The sequence below is a fragment of the Pelobates fuscus genome, chromosome 4, assembly GCF_036172605.1.
Source record: "Pelobates fuscus isolate aPelFus1 chromosome 4, aPelFus1.pri, whole genome shotgun sequence".
NCBI lineage: Eukaryota > Metazoa > Chordata > Amphibia > Anura > Pelobatidae > Pelobates > Pelobates fuscus.
In genome coordinates, this window is record NC_086320.1 from 349,384,822 (window position 1) to 349,403,040 (window position 18,219).

At 42.9% G+C, this 18,219-nt stretch overlaps 1 protein-coding gene across 3 annotated transcripts in view; it reads left to right on the forward strand.

Moving 5' to 3' along the window:
• The first annotated feature begins 202 nt into the window (after positions 1-202).
• The window catches only part of KIAA1217 (KIAA1217 ortholog), a 591,389-nt gene continuing 573,372 nt past the window's right edge, over positions 203-18,219 (forward strand). For all 3 annotated transcript variants that reach the window (XM_063452543.1, XM_063452555.1, XM_063452554.1), the window contains exon 1: positions 203-221. The gene's annotated coding sequence lies outside the window, so the exon portion shown is untranslated. The remainder of the gene's footprint in view (positions 222-18,219) is intronic.

Genomic DNA, 18,219 nt, shown 5'->3' on the forward strand with positions numbered 1-18,219 from the left:
GAGACAGGGGGGCACCCAGTGCTGGCACTGAGCTCCTGGCACTGAGCTGAGCCCCCAGGTACCTTACTGCAAGGGACACAAGAACATATACCCCCCCTCCCCTCACCACAGGACGGCCCACTTTACAGAAGGACTGATGAACCTTGAAATGGCTTCACACAACGTCCAATTCTTCAAAGTGTCTCCTGAGGTCCAAAGAAGAGGGAGTCTCAAACTGGCCAGTAAGTGAGTTGCTGACTTAAATTAAAAAGAACAAAACTTTTTTAAATATAAGATGACGTCATAAACATCTGACCTTGATAACACTCTGCACTGATACACTATGTAACAAAAATAGTGTTCATTGTACTTAAATTCATGTGCAATTGTGCTCTCCCATTCTCTTTATCACCTTTTTCTGAGTAGACAGATTTTATGAAGAGGTTATTCAATTTTTAGAGGAATAACAGTCTTAATAACAGGTCAGTTTCTTTCATCTTTCTAACAGCTTGGTTTGAAAAGGTACATTTGTCCAAACTCTGTGACCTTTGATTCTTCAATTAAAAAGTGTATGTGCTCCTTGGAGATTGGACTGTCTGTTAAATCTGCTAGCTGTTCTTTTTCCAGATGGTGGCTGGAGTGTAGTGATTATCTTCAATTGTAATCTTGAGTTCTCCTCATGTCTTTTTCCAGGCTGTGTGACTGTGTGGAGATTGGGACAAGAAAACTTTATCAGTTGATCAGCTGTAGAGGTCAAATTTGGAAATGTTCTGACAGTCGCCTGGCTGCAGAATGACTTGAGTTAATCATAATGCTTAATCTTAAAACCTCAGTGTCAGTAAGCTGGTATGAGCAAAAATGGTTATTGTCAAAGGACTTTGATTCTCTAAACACCAGAGGAAAAAGTAACACAAGGGAGCACTGAATTGGTTAATATATCTGATTACTACAACACCAGATAATGTATTGTGTACAGCATGCCCATACTATATTTATTATTATGTTTCCATTTGTGGATATGGATAGAATTCTAAACACGTTTCCAATAAATATCTATAAAATAATCTAAATCGTTACAACCGTATACTATCATTTTAACAATAAATATCAAATGTCAAGTGTGTGTATTTATTTAAACAGATATTGTCATAATATAAGTTAATTACTTAACACTAACAAATTCTTTATTGGGGAAAAAAAATCTCTTTTCATCCCTACGTTTGACATTTACGGAACACTGGAGTGTTAGGTATACAAGCGTGTATTTCTAATGCTTTACTGCCCCCCTATACACATACCCCGGTGTGCTATAATAATTAATAAAACAAAAGTTTTGCTGACCTTTCTCTAGCATCGAGTCAAATTGGGGATCTGATGTTCATGCTGGTGCTGCGCATGCATCCAAGCTTTCTCATAGGAGTTTTACTCGGTCAATGAAGGAGAATCACCTCTAGTGGCTGTCAGCTGTCACGATGGTGGACTTAACTCCACAATGTAAACTTTGGAGTTTCAGAAAAAGACTGTAGTGTTTTACATTGTGGAGTTAAAAGTACAAGGCCACTGCACCCAGACCACTTCATTGAGATAAAGAGGTCGTGGTGAATTTAGTGTCTCTTTAATCAAGGCATAGAAGCACATATGGTATATATCCAGGTATTGTAAATATTAAACTCCTATAATGCTTTGCCAGTTTTGAGGCTGGAATTGATTCCATATTTGATTCCATATCTGCAAAAATACAAAAAACAGACAAACAAACAAAACAAAAAAAAGAACAACGTATAGCTAACAGGTCTGGAGAATTCTGTAATTGTCCTTCCTCTTCCAAAATCTATATTACATGAGCTTGATGGCCATCAACTACTCACTAGTTTAGGATCAACTAAGTGCCGTCAAATCATTGAATGAGGCTTCTAGTGGGAAGCACTGGAGAGATTTCTACTTGACAGCTTCTGTCTGCTTGTAATTTTGTTGGCTTGAAGAAAGCAGAAGACTGCCATCACTCAATATGTAACACTGTGTCCCAGCTAGAATGGTTAACCCTGTTTCTATTCATTATAGATACTGAGAGCGAGATACACAGCATAATATCGGAAAATGAAACTGCAGATACCTTTACAGTGCTACTCACAAGGCATCTTCTAATAATTCCTTGTTGATTGCATTCTGTATGATTTATTATAAAATAAACTATTCTGAAAATGTGTTGCTGATCATCACTGAGGTTCATACTAATAAGTAACACTAAACACTTGGGGGAGGAGGGGGAGTGTTCACTAAACCCTCTATCATAATGAATCACCAAATATAGAAAAAAACAGATTTCGAAAACATTCTCCTACTTTGTTTTAGTCACGTTGGCTATTTTAGTCTCATAATATTACAAATCACATTTCAATTAACTACAGTTCAGAATTTAGATAACATGTTTTCTAGTTCTGTCTTGTAAAACAGATTGGACCAGTGATGGTATTTTGTCATGGTTTCTGCTTCTCTTATGTGAATACCTTAAACAAGCACCATAACCACTAAAGTGCACCAAAGTGGTTTTGATGCCAGAATTGCCCTGTTATCCCCCATTGTAAGTAGTGAAACCATTTTAGAACGGTTTTATTTCTTACCTTGGATTCACCGGGCACTCATACCCACCTCCACCTTGCAGCCAGGAGAGCTGGAAGTTCCTGTTAATTGCACTTCCTGGAGGACATAGTAGCCTATACATAAAATTTCAGGGCTAGGGTATAGAGAGGCTCCTATTTGGAAATCAGGTAGATGGGCCAGGCACTTATGAAAGAGAACTGAAATGACAGCAATCTAACACTTTAGGTTTCTGGCAGACATGCCATTATTCAAGCAGACTTGTAAAAATCCATAACTTTGGATCCCAGAAGGATTCTCACTAACAGCTGTGAGAACACCAAATCAAATACACTGATGAAATTGTATGTTAGATGTGAGCAAAAAAAAGGTTCTTTTAGTGAAACTATTCCATCTAGGAACCTCATTTTCGTGTGCCAAAGACAAGAACCTCTTGTTCGGATGTCTAAATGACCTCTGAACCAGAAGCTTTGGCTTTAAGAGGGAAACTCGAAGGCTCCAAACTGGATATCTTGATGAGAACTGCTTACCAAGTTCTGCAAGGCCACAGGGGCTATGAGTATCACTGGTGCAGATTTTCTGGCATACCCTGGTGACAGTTCTTTGGAGCATTGTGAATAGGAAAAACAGATAGATCAGATTGTGATCAAATGGGACGGGCAAGTATACTGTATTTACCTAGGAAGCCTTTAGGTTCCAAAACTGGATGAAATACCTTAGAAGCTTTACATTGCATTGTGTATCCATCATAATCTGTAGAACTCCAAACTTTTCCAAGTACTGTAAGGTCACATGGGCTTGGAATATTACTTATGCATACTGCTGATAAGTTCTGGTCACAATCCTTGGGAGCATCGAGAATGGGGGATAAAGGTCGATCAGATGGTAATTGTCAGTGCATCACCTAAGCTGCATCCTTGAGGAATTGAAATAAGAATTCCTTATTTTGGAATAGAAAGAGATGAAGTAGAAGCTGGACCGGTTTCTGAAGGGTGGACAGGAGTAATTACCTCCTACTACTAGATTCAGTTCAATACTAGATCCAGTAGTCCCTGAGGAAGAACTACAGCTGTCTCTCCCACTTGCATTGAGGGTGGTGGTTTTGGGACATCTTCACAGGCGAAGATGAAATTTGTCGCACCCCCTACCCATTAAAAAAAGCTTCTTCACCTGTGTGTCTCCTTGCCCCCCCTTTTGAATTTCTTACCCTCTTTAGCGTATTTCCCCCCCTTTATTATGTCTTCAAAGCTTCTTCACCAGTGTGTCTCTTACAACCCCCCTTGTATATCTCTTACTTTTCTGAGCCCCTATGTGTGTCTCTTGATTTCCCCCAGCATCTTTGTGTATCTCTTTCTCCCCCCCCCCCCAGCCCCATCTGTGGCTCTCTCCCCTCAGCCAGTTTTTTGTCCCCCACCCCCCCCCCTCCTCAGGGCACATTGTGTGTCTTTTTCCTCCCATGCCACATAGACATAGATATATAGCAACACACAACCATACAGGCACACATAAGTATTCAGGCATACAGACGCATATATATGCAGGCACACAATCAAACAAACACAGTCATACAATCTACACATATAGGTACAATGTCATACAAACAAAGACATAGAGACACACACAGACACATTCAGACACTCTCATACAGAGACATTCACACAATACACACTGTCATATACACAGGAAGGAACTGTGGTGGTGGCACAGGGTCTGAGAGAGGGGGCAGGGGATGTGGTGGGGGACAGGGGCTAAGAGAGGCGGCACAGGGGCTGAGAGAGGGGGCACTGGGGCATTGGTGGTGGAGGCAGGAACTGTTGTTGGGGCTGAGAGAGGGGACAGGGGCTGTGGTGGGTGCTGAGAGAGGGGCACATAGGCACTGGCGGGGAGCAGAGGGGCTGTGATGGGGGCACAGGGGCTGATAGAGGGAACAGGGGCTGAGAGAGGAGACACAGGGGGGAGACATGAGCTGCTGAGAGGAGCAGGGGCTGTGGTGGGGGCATAGGTTTTGTAGAAGGGTGCAACAGGGGATATAGGGGTGGCAGAGTAGGGAGACAGGGGCTGCTTAAAAAAATGGGTTTAAAAAAACAAAAAAACTAACAAAAGCAAAGTGTATTTCTTACCTTGGGCCAGGGAGGAGTGGAACAGGAGCTGGAGGCACAAGAGAGCAGCCAGTGAAGTCGGACCCTCCTGATGATGTCAGGAGGAGGGGGCATGACTTTCACTGCTCTTCTCCCAGACTCCCCAACAGTCCTAGGAGAAGAGCCATAGACATAGAATACCTAGACGCCGCACGTCTATGGCATTGTGTGCTGAGCAGCGAGGAATGCGGCCGCCATCTTGGACCGGTCGCCGCTCTACTGAAGCTATTGTAGAACCCTTAGAAAGTCCATCTCACAAAAGGTAAGTGAAGGACTTGGGGCACTTAATACCCCTACCCCTTAATACCCCTACCCCGAGTCCTCAATACCCCTACCCCTTAATACCCCTACCCCTAGTCCTCAATACCCCTAGGCCTTAATACCCCTAGTCCTACCCCTTAATACCCCTACCCCTACAGTGTTAATACCCCTACCTCAGCCTATCCCAGCACACATAGTCCTTAATACCCCTACCCTAGCACACATAGTGGTAATACCCCTACCCAGCACACATAGTGTTAATACCCCTACCCATCACACTTTATGTATTAACACTGTGTGTGCTGCGGTAGAGGTATTAACAATGTGTGTGCTGGGGTAGGGGTATTAAGGACTATGTGTGCTGGGATAGGCTGGGGTAGGGGTATTAACACGGTAGGGGTATAAATGACATGGGGTAGGGGTATTAACACTGGGTGTGCTGGGGTAGGGGTATTAACACTGTGTGTGCTGGGGTTGGGATATTAAGGACCATGTGTGCTGGGATAGGCTGGGGTAGGGGTATTAACACGGTAGGGGTATTCATGACATGGGGTAGGGGTATTAAGGGGTAGGACTAGGGCTATTAAGGGGTAGGGCTATTGAGGGGTAGGGGTTTTAATACTGTAGGGATAGGGGTATTGAGGGGTAGGGGTATTAATACTGTAGGGGTAGGGGTATTAAGAATTAGGGGTAGGGGTATTGAGGACTAGGGGTAGGGGTACTAAGGGGTAGGGGTATTAAATGCCCCAAGTCCTTCACTTACCTTTTGTGAGATGGACTTTCTAGGGGTTCTTCAATAGCTTTAGTGGAGCGGCGACCGGTCCAAGATGGCGGCCCCATTGCTCGCCGCTCAGCACACAATGCGGCGTCTATGTGTTCTATGAGCAGTGGAAGTCACGTCCCCTCCTCCTGACATCATCAGGAGAGGCCGGCCGACTCTACCAGCTGCAGGCTGCAGGGAGAGAGAGGTAATTTGAAAAATCAGAGTTTCCAGCCAGAGCCAGGGGATTCGGATTTTTGCGCTCACCTGCTCTTGCGCCCTAAGGCTGCCTGTGCCTGCCTGTGCCGCCTTATGGACGTGCTGGCCCTGCCCTTATATTAACACACGCACTCTTGTTTTAAAAATGTTTAATAAAAATAATTTGAAAAGAAGACAACGATCAGCCAGTGTTTCTGTGTGGTGGCAGACATTTTTGAATTGCATCACAAATTTCAAATATGAAATTATGGTTATTGTTAAAAAAAAAAAAAAAACAAGGCTATAGAAAACACGAACCAATCAGAGTGTGCGATTTGCAGAATACCTCCCAATTTTCCTATGTGCAGGAAGGTTTTTTGTACTCTTTGTTTTAATGCTCAGGGCAAAAGTGTCCGTAGTTAAAGGACCACTCTAGTGCCAGGAAAGCATACTCGTTTTCCTGGCACTAGAGTGCCCTGAGGGTGCCCCCACCCTCAGGGACCCCCTCCCGCCCGGCTCTGGAAAGGGGAAAGGGGTAAAAACGTACCTTTTTCCAGCGCTGGGCGGAGAGCTCTCCTCCTGCTCTCCTCCTCCGATCCTCCTCTTCTCCTCCCCGTCGGCTGAATGCGCACGCGCGGCAAGAGCTGCGCGCGCATTCAGCCGGTCACATAGGAAAGCATTCATAATGCTTTCCTATGGACGCTGGCGTGCTCTCACTGTGAAAATCACAGTGAGAAGCACGCAAGCGCCTCTAGCGGCTGTCAATGAGACAGCCACTAGAGGACATAGGGGGAAGGCTTAACCCATTCATAAACATAGCAGTTTCTCTGAAACTGCTATGTTTCTGAAAAAATGGGTTAACCCTAGAAGGACCTGGCACCCAGACCACTTCATTAAGCTGAAGTGGTCTGGGTGCCTAGAGTGGTCCTTTAACAGGAATGTTTCAAAAAAAATTTTTTTGTAAAACTTTAGTAGATTAACCCCTTAAGGACCAAACTTCTGGAATAAAAGGGAATCATGACATGTCACACATGTCATGTGTCCTTAAGGGGTTAAAAATAAAGATTACCTTTACTTCAGGTCTAAAGACTGCAAAGTTGTTTTCATTGAACCTTTAACATTTTCATAGTACCCCATTGTTCTTGGTGGCAACAATAACTATTTTTGTACCCATTTTTGGAAACCAAGTGCCGTTTTGGAAACGTTACAATAATTTCTACAGTTCGTGTAATCAATGTGAAACTCACAATTGTTTATTTTCTTGTCCTTTTTTCCTGATCTCTGTTTTTGAGCCTGTAGCTGTAAGCTTTTGATGTCTTCAAACGTTTGATAGGGGTTAAAGCCAAGCTCAGTGTCCCGTGACCAGTGTCCTTTACCCTCATGAAGCTGAAAAGTGACACTAAAAATATATAAAACACACTTTACTATTTTCAATCTACAAAAAACAAGATTAAATGGTTTGACAAAGTATAAATATTGCTAGAATCCATTAAATGCTGATATTATATTGATGACAAGTCTAGAATACTGAGCAGTAGCTAGCTTTTAAAAGGGCAGCATAGTAAATGTACAGGTTATATCTGACCCATTACCTAACTTCATAGTGATCATATGGAAATGTACATTGTTCTGCAAAGATTAGGGTATATACTGCACTTTTAGTGGGTGTAGACATTACAGCTCGTGGGTTTGTGAAGTCTAAAATGAGTCAAGAATTGCATGTAAACGTACAGGTCAGGAGAAATCTGTCTAACCTCACACCCTCCCTGAGTTATGAAAGGAAATTTAAATGGTTAAATGTTTGTGTTGCTGCGATTCCTACTAGAAGACTGACACACGTACAACTCGCGACAGGCCTAATCCTGACATGGACCCTACCTGACTGACACTACAGGCTGAACAAGACCCACTCCCGCATGATATAAAGCTCACCACACTTGGGAAGCTGGTACACCCAGGACGGGGCCATGACACAAACGCTTAATAGAGTGACTTATACACTCTTGCCACGACCCACACCCTCCCCCCCCCCGCAACTCCCTAGGTTAGGAGTTTCTATCACGTGAGGCAGAGACCACACTTACGGTATGAGGCTGTAATGGACAGCCCACACACTTCGGAAGTGCACACCCATCACTATGCCCACGGGACACCATACCGACACATACAGGTACACCCAAGTGTCATAGCCATGGAGGCACCACATACTCCATAACTCCTTAACACACGGAACGCGGATACCAGAACCGAATATATGACTCAAACACACGAATAACACAGGTTACGCGGGAAAAGACCCGGATCCAAGTTGTAACTTGTATTTAAAAAAATTATATAACTGGTGCAGTCTCACAAGATGCAAGATAAAAATGTTGATGCTATGTACAGGAAATTCTGACTTGCAATGTACTGTTTTAATGTCATGCAAAGCACCGCAGAAATAAAGAATTAAAAAAAATAAAATATGTAAATGGTAGAGACAGGTATAGCACTTTCTAAAAAGTGACCTAATGTTAACCAGCGTGATTCATACTCTGTGGAATTTACGATTGCTATATGTATTCGTTCCTTACATAGTCATTTGATCAATGTCAGAGGGATGAGCGGATCTGTCATGATTCGAACCTGTGACTTTCCAATTACACACAGCTCTCCAGAGCAGGTACATTAACTTAGTTAAGCATATTGCAACTGACTTGCAAAATTTAGCTGAGGAGGAAAAATGTCTGGCTCATTTGATGGGCTCTTAATATCTCATTTTTCTCACTTGCCATTCATCATCTGCTTCTGCAATTTGCCAATCTATCCATTCCTTTCCTATTAACTCCTGACCCGTGTTTACTGAGCTTTAACTAACACTGTAACCCTTATATCTCTGTTGTTTTCTCAAAATTCAACTCCAGCCAGTCACTTTGTTCTGCCCAGGACTTGTGCCTCTCTTTTCCTCTCACAGCTACTTCTAATTTCTTATCACGTTTTATCAAATTCTCCAACTTATTTTACAGCTTTAATTTTTTTTGAAATATAATTTTTTTTTTTTTTTTTAAAGCCATTGAAATATGTTAAGTGTATCTTACTATTTTATATTGTTTTTATTGTTTTAGAAATTAGTAAATGTAATAAAGTACTTAACATTTTAAACTTTGTTGGACTTCACCCTGATTGTTTCTGGAACCTGGGACCTCATATTCCTTTGGAGCCTGGGACCATATATTCCTTTGGAGCCTGGGACCACATATTCCTTTGGAGCCTGGGACCACATATTCCTTTGGAGCCTGGGACCACATTTCCTTTGGAGCCTGGGACCACATATTCCTTTGGAGCCTGGGACCACATTTCCTTTGGAGCCTGGGACCACATATTCCTTTGGAACCTGGGACCTCATATTCCTTTGGTACCACCATAGCGCTGTGTAGTGAGTAATACCATAATTTGCTCCATACTACCAGTGAGCCCATAAGGCAGGGCGGATATCATCCTGATATTCTGTATCCAACTGAAGATTCTTTGCACTATGGTACTTTAAGATAAGAAGACAACACAAATCCTTAGGTTAGGATTATACAGCCAAGACACAACCAGAGAGAGCTATCCTAGCGCTACAAACTGAGTGCAAATCCTTTTTTTCTTATTTTTTAATTGTCACAATACTACACTATATCTTGCTATATTTTCTGTCTCCACATAGTCTACTACTCCTGGAACCACCTCTACCTCAAGAAATACATCATGGCGCTGCCCCCTCTTCTTACCTGTTTTTACATTTTATTGGACCTAATTGTGAGACTTTGGATGCTGTGGCTGCCTACCTGTTTAAATACATACGCGTTAAATACATACGCGTTAGAGACCAAGCTCACAAATATTCCGAACAAAAGAAATCCCTGCTCGACCCTATGCCCCCTCACTTCGTTGAGGAAGCTTTGTGGTTGTGGTCCCATGGTGCTTTTCAATGACTTAGAATGCTGCAATCAGTGCTCTGAGTTATTGAATGAGCACAAGGGAGCTGTTAAAGTGATCTGCACCAGATATAGGTGCAGCCCACAATGCTCCCCCTCCAAACTACCAATTATAACAGTCCTAAAGTGCACCCCAGGGCTCTGTTGTTTAAACACTTCCTCCTGCTGAAAGGTAAGCAGGAAGGGGAAATATGGAAAACATACACTTCCGTACAAACACTTAATCTCCTTCCTTACAACATACTCAACACTCAAGACACCACATACAAACTCATCCTCCCTCAGACTCCTGTCCACACACAAAAATCAGCCACAACATACACAACACTCAAATAGCACGGACACACTTAGCCTATCCCCCAGGTATAGCTCTCAGCCTCCTCAACACACACAACACTCTGGCACTACAATCTCACGCACACAATTCTCAACCACCCACATACACAAAACTCAGTCTTCCCCAGACACATACAACACTCAACCACCACACACAACACTCCAGTCCAATTCACAGAACAGAGGCCAAAGCTCTGACATCCTTCCTAGGGCACTGGGCAATCTTGAACCAACTCTGCATTAAAGGCAAATTTGGCTATTTGAATAATTCTATTTGGCTGCAAATTGCTTGTCTGTTGAAATCAGACAATTCTCCATATAACTAGGCTGATTTGGCCATTCACAAACAGCTGAAATGAAGCTGAATTTCAACGGTATTCCCTTTATTTGATTGATTTGGTCCAGTAACCCTGATATAGACCAGGAGAATTGCACGTGTAACTTTAAGCCACCCTAACACTATCCACTACCCACATTACCCTTTATTGATACCCCAACCCTAAATTATCCCAAACACTACTCCTACCTTAAAGGACCACTCTAGTGCCAGGAAAACATACTCGTTTTCCTGGCACTAGAGTGCCCTGACTTTCCCCTTTCCCGCCCGGCTCTGGAAAGGGGAAAGTGTTTAAAACTTACCTTTTTCCAGCGCTGGGCGGGGAGCTCTCCTCCGAACCTCCTCTTCTCCTCCCCGTCGGCTGAATGCGCACGCGCGGCAAGAGCTGCGCGCGCATTCAGCCGGTCACATAGGAAAGCATTCATAATGCTTTCCTATGGACGCTGGCGTGCTCTCACTGTGATTTTCACAGTGAGAATCACGCAAGCGCCTCTAGCGGCTGTCAGTGAGACTAGAGGAAATAGGGGAAGGCTTAACCCATTCACAAACATAGCAGTTTCTCTGAAACTGCTATGTTTATGAAAAAATGGTTAAACGTAGCTGGACCTGGCACCCAGACCACTTCATTAAGCTGAAGTGGTCTGGGTGCCTAGAGTGGTCCTTTAATGGTGTCTTATTTTCCTTTCTCATAATGGTTAAATGCATTTTATTTGCATTGTATTTGCAATTTGGCTGACCACTTTTCAAGTGAATCTCACTGCAGTAAGCAATAAAATTAATTTGAAAATAGCAGGGAACCATTTGGATAAATTATTTGATTAATAGTGAATACAGTGTAAATGAACTGCCAGTTGACAAATATTGCAGATTGATTTTTGTAGGTTTGTCTGCAAACAGTAGTTGAGTTTGTTTTCAAAATTTCCTTCTACCAGATCTGTTCTGAGTGATTGTGGAATTTGATGTTTGAAAAATATGCAAATTCTATATTTTACATGTGATTTACATGTGACAATTAATGATTTTAAAGCAGACATCGACGTGCTCATTCAGTTGAATTAATCACATTTCAGCCGGGGTTGTCTTTAATGAATATTAGAACTGCAAATCATTTAGTGTCATATGCTTTTTAAAGCCAATTATAATGATGACAATCAGGCTTGTGCAATAAATTTTTGAACGATTCTGCCTTTTAGAAGTGTCTGAATTCACTAATCTGCGCGTCGCGAAAACAAATAGAACAATAACAAATTTAATAGGTTTTTTTGGATTCATTTGTTTTGATAAGGATAGAGAATTAGGGAGTTGTCTAAAAACAACTGAAATAACACAATTAGGGAAAACGCTTTTCTTAATTTTGATCCTTCAGCATTTAGCAGATAACCTACGGAATCATGGGCATCTGAATTTAAAAAATAAACAATGTTATCAGACAAATGTTGTTTCGTCCAAACCAATATTTTCTGAATATTGGATGTAATGAAATTGAAAAATGAATGGATTAAAAAAAAAATTTCTCCTATGAACATCTATAATATGATTCATTTTTGCAACTGCTTTAGTAACTTCAGAGTTAAACTCTATTTCCATATGATGTTGTTTTTATAATCCTGAACAGATAACATCATTCTGCAGCCTATGACATAAAGGCACAGTAAATTGTAGCATGTAAGGCATGTTTTCATGACTACTTTGGCACCGGGCCATTTTGGATATATAAATCTGTTTTTATTTTACTTGTATTTTTTTTTATTTAATTATAATTTGGAAAAATAAAAAAAAGATTTTAATCTTAAAACTTTGTTACCATTTTCAAGAAATATACAAAGAAAAAAAAATTGTAACATAATAATAGGGAAAAATTAAAATCTAAAAAAATAACTTAAGTAAGAGCTTAAGATGTTTGAAACATGTTAGGCGTGTGTTGTATTTCCCTTTTATGTCGACTGTCCACATTTATCAATAAACCTTATTTTATGGTAAGCACTGTAGTTCGTTTGGTGTTCTGCTTGGAAGTTGGAATGTGTTCTATTTTTGTCTTTCAGTGTACTTTGCTTAGAAAATGTATCGGTTGGCTGGATTTCATAAGGTACGAGCTGCTTTTTACTATTTCAGCTGCTTTTTGATTGTGGGCAGTGAAAATGTCTACACCGTTGCATAGCAAACATTAGAAAAGACACAGTTAAAATAATCTTTTCTTTTTTCTTTCACATTCTAAAATATCTCATGTAAACATTTTACATAAAAAAATCTGTTAAAAATCAGAATCTTTAAAAATAGATGAGACAAAAAAAAAAGAAATTGGTAATCAGGCTTCTGAAAGATTCTATGGCTAAGCACAATAAATGGATTACTAATATAATTGTAGATTATGCTAACGTAGTGTACCTATAATCTTAATTGTAATAATGACAGGAGGCTTCGTATTTTGCATAACTTTCTTTACTTTATGCCTCCAGCAGCACAAGTCAATCAGAAAACTTTAAACCAATCAGTAACAGGCATCACATCCATATATAAAGCCCTGACAGTCACATGATTTCCTCTTTCTTTGATGCGAAAACAGTCCATTATAACGTCAGGGAATTCGAATAACAGTCTTGAGTAACGTGTAGAACATAATTTGGAACATGACTTGAAAAACCTTCCAGCTTTATCTTGATTTTTATCTTTATGATGGTTACTCTGAAAAGAACAGAAATACGTGAAAGGTGATGGAACCCAACTGATGTCCACATAAAAACCAGTACTATATGCATCTATATTTATATTACGTTAACAAATTGCAACATTAAACAACCATAGTATACTTAAATAATCGCCACGGCTGTAACACCCGTCAACCAAATAAGCATCCCATAAATATACTGAAATATCCAAAATCTTATAATTAGACTGAGAATGATAACCAGAAAATTAGAATTTCCCAGAGTATAGGGAGGGAAACAGGGAGGGAAAATACTCGCCTCCTGTCATTATTAAAATTAAGATTATAGGTACACTACGTTAGCATAATCTACAATTTTATCACATGACAGGAGGCTTCGTATTTTGCATTTTTAAAGCTGTGGTATGATCGAAAGGATGCGTGTGTGGTTGACGAAAATAAATATACGGAAGATGTCTCGCCGTGTCCAATTCGCCGCCTGTAAAAAATATAGAGGCCCCTCGTGAAGGCCTGAGAAGCAGCCGTGCCTCGTACCGAATGAGTACCTAAAGCACGTCTCCTCCCCCGTTAACGATAACAACCCGTGAACCCATCTAGACGGAGTGTTCATGGGAACTGGCTTGTATGGTTGTTATAACCCCGCCGATGTCTTAATGTGTCAATCTAAGTGTTGTCGGGATCTCCATCTAACCAAACACCGCTATAACTGTACAAAGACTGGGAAAACCGCCGGGAACAGGGTAAAACACGGACGCGGAAAGGATTTAGTTCTACGAGACACCGTAGAGGTCCTTCCTTCTGGTGATACCGAAAAATCATATACGTCGAACTCCAGAATATCTGATAACCGACGAAAAAAATCTAACGTGATATGACTGACGGAGGGATAGGATCGTGTTATCTGACTAGTTCCGAAAAAAACCCAATCAAAGTCTCACAACCGTGATACTTTAACTCATGGTTCGGGACCGTACGTTACCCCGCGGAAAAACGGCCTATCAAAGGTTCTTGATCGACCGGAGTGTCGTGAATCGTACTATGCGCTGTAGAAATAACGGAACGTATCCCGTTAATGGAGCGGTCGGATCGTTCCGATCGGCCCGTCGTGAAAAATTATGAGCAAGATTCAACATCGAGGTAGATAGGGGTAATAAAAAATCGTAGTCCCTTTCCATACCCCAGTGACTTCCAAGTGTGGATAAATTATTTCGGGGAATACCTGTTGTCCATGAGTCCCATGACTCTAGTTGGTTGCGATAGTCCCTTGACATACCAGTCTCCCTTGGAAGACACCAATCCACCAACTCTAGCCGCTCCTGCGTTAACAATCGATGATGTTCTCCCTTTGATCTGCCCGAAGGCAAGTTAAAACTGAAGAAGCAGAGGATGATCCCAATTAAAACAATCATTCCAGAAGTCACGCTTAGCTCCTTTACCTCTGTAACGAGTATTATCGAAGTCCTTGCCATTCTGATCCCAATTTCGTAGGTGTGCCCGGATCTCAGGCAGTGAGCTTTCAGCCGATGTCTGGCCCGTCAGTGGAGTGGTCCTGGGAAGTAGTCAAGGTACTATGGAGCCTTTCCGTCATATCCGTCGAATTTCCTTACGAAAGTCGCTATCGTTGATGTGGGGAAGGTGCAATCCGTCCAATGTGGAATCTATTCCGAAGTAGAGGTACGTAGTTACTCAGGACTGGAATCGAACCGACTCCGCTCTGTTCACTATGAATCCCAACAATTCCAGGAACTGTGACAATAAATCTCGTTTGTCTACGCAGTTAGGAATTGGGCTTGCAAAGGGTCAGTAAGTTACAGCGGATACCCTTTGCTCTTCAATGTGTCCTGACCAGCTTCCAAAACTTCTTGAGGTACTATGTGTGCCAATAGGTAAGCGTCCTTTCAAATCTAACCTTGCAAAAACCTTTTTGAGGAGTAGGTCTCCTAATAGATGCCTTCCTTCTTGAGATGTCGGTACGTCCCAAAACCATTGGGTTGGTCTATGTTGATGACGGTGAGAGTCTCCTGTCTTCTTCTTTACTACTTTACGTGGACCTCGGTCTGATCGGGGCATAGATATCACCGTAGTGACACCGAGCTCCCTGTTGAGGACTATATTGTTCGTTCCTAGATGACGTGGGCATACCATCCTGAGCTTGTTTCGTACTTCTTTTCCCCAAAGCCGGAGGTTTGCAAGGTGTGCCCGGTGCTTCGGCAAACCCCTTTCGGATGATCCTGGGTGTCTGGTGGTACGCGAGTTTTCCAGTGGGTTCTGTCACTTTTCCTCTTCCGATGGAGACTCTCCATTCTCTTATGATCTCCAGAGAAAGGAGAGAATGGAGTCCTCGTCCCCTGATGAAGGGTCTGAGATGTTCAATGAGCAGGACGTTCCGAGAGATGGTTCCGCTAAGTCGAGTGTTCTCTTTCCCCTTTGGGGAAGTCGCGTTGGGTCCTTCCCGTGGTGCTTAGGTGGTAAGGTGCCCGACTTGTTAGCCAGCCTCTTGGAGAGGGCTTCTTCCCCCGGAGCTGCCCTGGCAGCTTAATCCTCACCTGGAAATTGGTCGGTGAATTGAGGGAAATCCGACCTGTTGGTTCACACCCTTTCGGTCTGTGGAGTCAGGATCGTACAACAGTACGCTTATTGCCACTCAGTGTGTCTCTGTGTATAACCGGGGTCACCCAGCATTTCGATGAATCGGTACCACTTCCGTAGGATCTGGGTAGTGGTCTGAGAATGAGGACATCCTCCGTAGGACCGGGACGTACCCTGGTATGGGAGACGTGAAAGTCTCCCTATGTATAATCTAATGGTTCATCCTTATATGTCCTAGAGTTGTAGAGTTTGGCGGTATAGTGAGTTCTCCTTCTCGGTTAAGGGAAGGGTGTACGGGTCCTCCAATTGACACATAGAGGCGTCGGAACACATGCCTGTAGTGAGTCCTGGTCTGTGCATGCAATGCCAGAGCATACTCTGAAGGTAGAAAAAAAAATAAAAAAAATAAAAAAACCCTAGACAAGGGCGCGGGGATCACCCCTTCGTACCTATGCCACTAGCACCGGGGTAAGACTATCCTGGGGTCACCCAGCTTAGGGGGTCACCCCTGTATGTATGTCCCTTATGGCCTGTTGGGACCCTCTTCCGGTCTGTGGGGTACCGAGACAGGTGTCAGGTACGGTAATACACTTATTGCCACTAGTGGGTCTCCACATACAGCTGGGGTTCACCCAGAACTGTTTCCATCAGTACCACTTAGAGATTTTCTGGAGTGGTCTGAGGAGGGGGTCGCCCTCAATAAGACCTGGCTGAACGGTCAGAAATGTCGGGACGTAAGCCCGTATGGGGATGTACGGTAGTCTCCAAATTACCCAAGGGGTCACCCTTATTGGGTATAGTACTGTGGAGTTTTGGCAGCACCGTGAGCTCTCCTTCATGGTGCTGTCGACATACATGTATCCATTGTGTTCCGGTCTGGCATACAGTGACAGATCGTACTCCGTGGTTATCAGCCCGTCCTAGGGCGTGGGGATTAGACCCCAATATCTATATGTCCTTAGCCATTCTGGGTCTTGGCTGGGTTCTCTGACTTCCTGAGGTATGTCTTGCCAGACCTCCTCCTCTGAGAGCGAGTCCTCTGCCCTCCATTTGTCTATGATTTCTAAGGACGGTGGAGATAATGGATCCTCATCCCCTGACGAGGGTCTTGTGGAGTGTCTGACACAATGGTAGTATGATTTTTTCCCGTCTGTGGGGAGACAGAGTATACGTCAGTGCGTATGTATCTACACAGTGGCTTCCACGTACAACTGGGGGGCACCCAGGTACCATGTAATCAGTACCACTAGGAGTTTGACTAGTGGTCTGAAGAGGGGTCACCCTCTTATCGACCGGGGTGAACGGTCTTTAATGTTGGGACGGAGCCCGGTAAGGGTCGGGACGGAGCCCGGTAATGGTCGGGACGGAGCCCGGTAATGGTCGGGACGAAGCCCGGTAATGGTCGGGACGGAGCCCGGTAATGGTCGGGACGTAAGCCCGGTAATGGGAGGTATCGAAGACCTCAGTACGCTTTCACCCTTGTGTATAATTTTGTGGAAATTTTGCCATTGTGGATTGTGCGTACTTCGTTATAAGCCCTTGATTGGGCGTGGTGGACACCCTTAGTAAGACAAAATTGTCACTCCGGATAATGCCAGATTTTTGTTGTTGTTGTTTGTTTGTTTGTAATGATTCCTGGGTAGTACTACAGTGCTTTGTAACAATCATCATTGCCTCCTGTGAGTGTTCATCTAATTGGGCAGTGCAGCCTGAACCTGATGGGAGTTGTTCCTGGTTTGGTGTAATACAATCCCAATGGTAAGATACCTGCAGTGGTCCTTTAGCACAGAGTTGCAGGGGTTAACTGCAGTGAGAAGTGTGCTTAGCCTGATGGGAGTTGTTCCTGGTTTGGTGCAATACCATCCTAATGGTAAGTAATCTGCAGTGGCCCTTTAGCACAGAGCTGTAAGGGTTAACTACAGTGAGAAGTGTGCTTAGCCTGATGGGAGTTGCTCCTGGTTGGTGTAATACCATCCTAATGGTAAGTAATCTGCAGTGGCCCTTTAGCACAGAGTTGCAGGGGTTAACTTACAGTGAGAAGTGTGCTTAGCCTGATGGGAGTTGCTCCTGGTTTGGTGTAATACCATCCTACTGGTAAGTAATCTGCAGTGGCCCTTTAACACTGAGTGGCAGGGATTAGGAGTGTGTGTAGTTAACACATTATATTATGTGGCAAAAACTTTTTATTTCCGACTGTATCAAGAATATAAACACTTTACCTTAAAACTAGGTTAGGTGTCCTGTGGGAAGGACCAATTATTCATGTAATACTTTAATGGCACATAAAACCTAAATATAAACATTTATAGAAGCAGGAACTCTGTGCCAGTTCGTGGGAATCACGAACTGGCGAAACTAATATGGCCGCCGAGGATCTCGCGGTATCGCGAGATCCAAGA